Source organism: Mchenga conophoros, linkage group LG10 (genome assembly GCF_057382185.1).
Source record: "Mchenga conophoros isolate Kocher_MC1m ecotype Shallow Benthic linkage group LG10, M_conophoros_male_GT1.1, whole genome shotgun sequence".
Lineage (NCBI taxonomy): Eukaryota > Metazoa > Chordata > Actinopteri > Cichliformes > Cichlidae > Mchenga > Mchenga conophoros.
The window spans coordinates 31,680,602-31,685,615 of record NC_140535.1 but is presented as its reverse complement, the minus strand read 5'-3'; the positions used below and the strand labels follow the sequence as shown (position 1 = coordinate 31,685,615).

Below are 5,014 nucleotides of genomic sequence, written 5' to 3'. Positions count from 1 at the left end.
ATCTGGTGTTTCTTACATTTTTTCCAGCTTTCCAAACTCTTATATAGGAAATAATTGGTGGACACGTTTTAGATTATTTGTGTCGCTGCTGTAAAAACAGTTGTTATAATGAAGAATCACTCTGACAAACACTTCAGTGCCACACAGCAACCAGTAAATACCACATTCATCAAGTGGTCAGAAATAGGGCTGGGTCGTCACTGATTTCTAGAATCGATTCGATTCATGATTCAATTCCATTTGATTCAAATCAGGGAAATTTTGTCTCAGACAGTCAGAAATATTATAATTCAGATCATTCATCAGTACATTTCCATATTTTTATATCAATAAAAAAAGAAAACTGACCCTTGCCAGACTTTATCAAAGGTGTAAGCATCACAGCAGATGCCTTTGTGTCAAAGTAGCTGAAGATAAAACAGAAAAACATGAAGGTGATTTTCCTGGCCTGGGATTTTATAAAAATATTCTGCAGTACATCAAAAACGAAAGAAAACCATTAATCAACATATGAACATTACCTGATGCTGCTGACATGAAGCAAAGCAAAGCTACAGAGGTTTGATTAGAGACACAGCTAAGCGTTTTGCAATTTTGCATAATTTAAAGTTTACATTTGTTCAGTATTGAACATCAGAAATTACGCTTTCTTTTCGGAAGTAAGTAAAAGGAAAAAAACGTCCGACAGCGCTGTAAACAACGGTAGACTTGTGTGTAACTAGCAAGCGAATAATGCAGAAAACAGATTTTTAGACGAGAGAGAGAGAGAGCTGTGCATGAAGTGTGATTTTTATCGTGGTGGAAGCAAAACAGGAAAAGTAAGAGGGAGTCCATGACGATGTTTATGTGAAGCGTAGTTTGCTGCTTCTTTTGCTGCTGGTTTGGTCAATATTGTTTGGTGAGAGATAAAAACCTGCAGCTTCCAAAGCACAAAGCGCGGACCCGCCGAAACATCAGAATCGGCGAGCTGTCGGCTTTCAGCCCCGACCGTGTCCGTGCCGTCGGGTGATTGTGTTTACATCTTTGTGCAGAATCCGTGTTCCTGCTCTCATTTACTGTTTTAGCTGTTTGGTGGTTGTTGAAATTTTGTGAGGTTTAACCTGAGATTCTGGCGTTTCGTGCAAAATAAATTTATATTTAAAAATCGATTCAGGATTTTAATGAATCGATATCACGTTATCCAAGCCAGAATCGATTTTAATCGATAAATCGATTATCAAAACCCACGCCTAATTACTATTTCCATCCATTTTCTTCTGCTTGTCCAATTCAGTGTTGGATGCAACTGCTGTTGGGCTGTCATAGCTGACCCTGCACAGGTCATTGCTAAAGTTGATTTAACTGTTCTAGCTGTTCACTGTGTAGCTTTTCTAACCGAACTGATCTGATAGCTACAATAAGAATATTATAACTATTAATTTGCCCATAAGCAAAACTCTTACTAAGACGCACAGCATAGATCTTTGACCAGTAACCAATCAGAATCGGCTGTAGCGACCACGTATGTGTACACATACAAGGAACTGGCCTATGGCTCTGTCTTTGCTCTCAGTGTACATAACGTATTTCTCATACAATAGTGGAGTCTGCAAAGATGCTGGAATAAATTATGGAATATATATAATATGGAATAAATAAGTGATAAGTAGCTTCTATATGTGCAATTTATGCATGAGGATAGATAGATGGGCATGGTTATGAAATTAATTGGCGATAACCTTAAATATCTGAATTGCAAAGATACAAGGTTGTTGACGTCATGGAAAAATCTCACTTCCACAAAAGAATCCTACCTATGAGGAGATAATAGATTTGCCAGCTCTTCACAAAAACAGTGAGGAATCACAGTCACTCATTGCCCTGTATCAACTCATCCACTTTATTGTGGCTTTGCAGGTCGGCGATACCTGTTTGTCATTGCGTGATGTGACAGGTGGAGGATAACGCTGCTGTCGAGCAGCTCTGCTGAGGCTGCGTGACACAAAAGAACCTGATATTTTGACAGAAGAAAGTCAACAATTAAGCAAGAAGAATAAGGGTATAATGACAGAAAGGGTGGAGTCACCGCTGAGTTCGCTGGCAGGAGAAGTAATCATTATGTTTGCGCCAAGACGCTTTCATTCAGGAGCCTCAGAGATTTGCTTCATCATCTGGGGACAACGCCCTTAATGCACGGTGTGTATGCAAGGGTGTTAGCCTCCTTATGCACAGTACGAATGAGTAAGAATTGTGTGCTGGTAGGGATTGCATGTGAATGTGCACTGACTCAGTTAAAATTTAGTTCTTAGTGGCACTGACTGCACCTCAGCCTATGATTTTAGCTCTTTCTGTCTTCCCCCAAATTACTAAAGCTCTTTAACCTCACAAGCAATTTATCTCCACTGCCAAGTTTTTTCTCAGTCCTGACTGTGACTCCACTCAGGATTTCCATTTCAAACGGATTCTCAATATTCCAAATACTGGAAGTTATGTTATGTAACTTTTTTGGGCAGAGCGTGATGTCATCATGGGTGATAATCTTAACATTACACACTGTAGCGACAAGCAAAACAAACTTTTTTGGGGGGGGGGAATGTAAATAGTTTTTTATGTGTGACAGAAAAATGTATTATCATTATTAGTAGTAGTAGTAGTTCTCCCATTGACCACTTTCTTTCCATAAGCCTTATTCACACAAGCACTTTTTTCCATGCCTAAGCACTCGGCCTTGTCTACTAATCAGAAGGTTGACCCGCAAACAACCTGCTCCACCTCCTCCTGAGCCACAGCCTCGCTGGTTAAGTCATGCAAAATGACATATTCTGATTTCCTGAGAACATAGTTAAGGTTAGAGTTAAGTTTGGGACCATAACTGCTGAAAACCTTGTGTTTTGGGGTGTTTTACTTTAAATGTGAGTGACAGATAATGACCAATCACTGCAGGTTTACTTTTGTAGTTCTGACTGAGATGTCAGATTCAGGGGTGCAACATTATCACATATACTGGTTTAAGCACATTGTCTTAGTAGACTGTGCTGTTTAGCTTTTGTGTTAAATACAGAAAAATGGAGGTAGTAGGTTTCTATTATTCAAACACTTCTCACTATGATTTGATAAGTATTTTCTGGTTCCACTGGGGATCGAACTCAGGACTTTCTGCGTGTAATGCAGACATGCTAACCACTACACTATGGAACCACAATGCAGAGGAAGATGAGCTGACTGACAGCACATGTGTTGGTTAGTTTCATGTTTCCATGTTCTGCCCACTGCACATGTTCAAAGACATGCACTGGTTGGGTTAACTGTCATAGGCGTGAATGGTTGTCTGCCTCAGTGCAGTAACTATCTGATGAACGCCTATAACAGCTGTTCACCCAAACCTATAATCCTCACAGTAGTTGTAAAGACAATTAACTAACCACAGGACTTTTACAAAGTTTTTATTACTTTTTGCTTGTTTAGGTCAATTGATTTTTAAGTGACAGTTCACAACAGCAGTTATCCCAAGGTTCGCTATATTGCAGGGTAAGATTCATGCCATATTAAAGAGTGAACCTCAACAATCTCACTTGGGAGAAAGAACTCCCGTTAAATCCTGCAGTATCAGGATGTCTAAAAGTCAAGGATACGTGACAAAGCACAGACTAACGGCTGGAGAATGCACAAAGTCTATGACATGCAATAGTGGCATGTAAACATGACAGGAGTGCACGGTGTGCCGCTTAAAAGAAAAGCGTCAAAAGAATTCTTTTAAATATCTCCCTCACTGACAGTTGCCAGATGTTAACAAGGACAAAGTCAGCTACAGGTTGTTCCCTGCAGGTACCCAGATGACTCACCTGTTTATCTACAATCAGTTCCTTTTCCATTTGATGCTCAGGTACATTTTCTTTGGCTTCGACCTGCCGAGCATTCACCCGGGGGCCTGGTGAAGCTGGCTGTTTGACTCGCAGCTCATTCCACAGTTGCTGCAGTAAAACTCCTGTCAAAACTTGTCGATCTGATTCTGCAATGCTGCCTGCAGTCCTCTCTCTGAGGAGTTAAAACAGCTCTAAGACGAACAGCTGTAGAGATAGATAGAAGACCTCTGAGGATTGTGAATACATTTGAAAATATTTCTTCCTGCATCCTGAGCTATTTCTTCTAATGATTATACTGAACACTCGATGTAGTATTTGTCTCAGCAAGCTGCTTTTTGTAAGCTCATCCTAATTCAGTTCTTCGCTGCAGGAAAATCAATACTTTTACATATGCGTTGACAGTACTGGTAGATATTAATACGCTGTTTATGTGAGAGGTATTAGATTCGTAAATAAGCTATATAGACGTGTTTGAGCTAACGATACCCGTTATCTCTGTCTGCGGGTTTAGGTTTTGTTGAACCAAGAAATCCTAGCGAGGTTGAGCTTCCTTCATACCCCTCTGGCCAGCATGCCGATTATTTTTCAGCATTAAGCTGCATCATTAGCTCATTTTGAGATAATGATATTAGCTATATGAGCGATATCATTGGCTCGTTTTGCGCTAATGATATTAGCTATATCAGTGTTTCCCAACCTTTTGGAGCCACAGCACATATTTCACATTAGAAAAATCACACGGCACACCACCAAACAAAAATGTCACAAATAGCAGATTGATCATTTTTCCCTGCACACCAAGTATAGCGGAATTAGCTCGGTTTGTCCCTAGTATACCTTTTTTACTTTTTTTACTACTTTTTCTTTTCAAATATTTATCTATTGTAATGCGCTGCGTTGTCTCACTCACAGCATGCCTATGTAATTTCTTCTTCGTCTTTTTCTGTTTTACTCGCTGTTGGCAACCCATTTAATTAGAGCAAGCAGTTGCACTGCCCTCTAGTGGAAGAGGGTGTAATTGTTCTGCCGTTACTCACGCCAGTCGCTTTGGAGCACCAATCAAGTGAAAACAGATAATCTGGAATACCTGAGCATTTCTCACGACACACCTATGTGCCGCGGCACAGTGGTTCGGAAACACTGAGCTATGATATATGAGCTACATCATTAGC

The 5,014-nt window shown here is 40.1% G+C and overlaps 1 non-coding gene across 1 annotated transcript; it reads right to left on the bottom strand.

The window, feature by feature from the left end:
- Nucleotides 1-3,104: 3,104 nt before the first annotated feature.
- On the bottom strand, nucleotides 3,105-3,177 carry trnav-uac (transfer RNA valine (anticodon UAC)). The gene has a single exon. It is a non-coding gene; the product is annotated as a tRNA-Val (tRNA).
- Nucleotides 3,178-5,014: the final 1,837 nt, after the last annotated feature.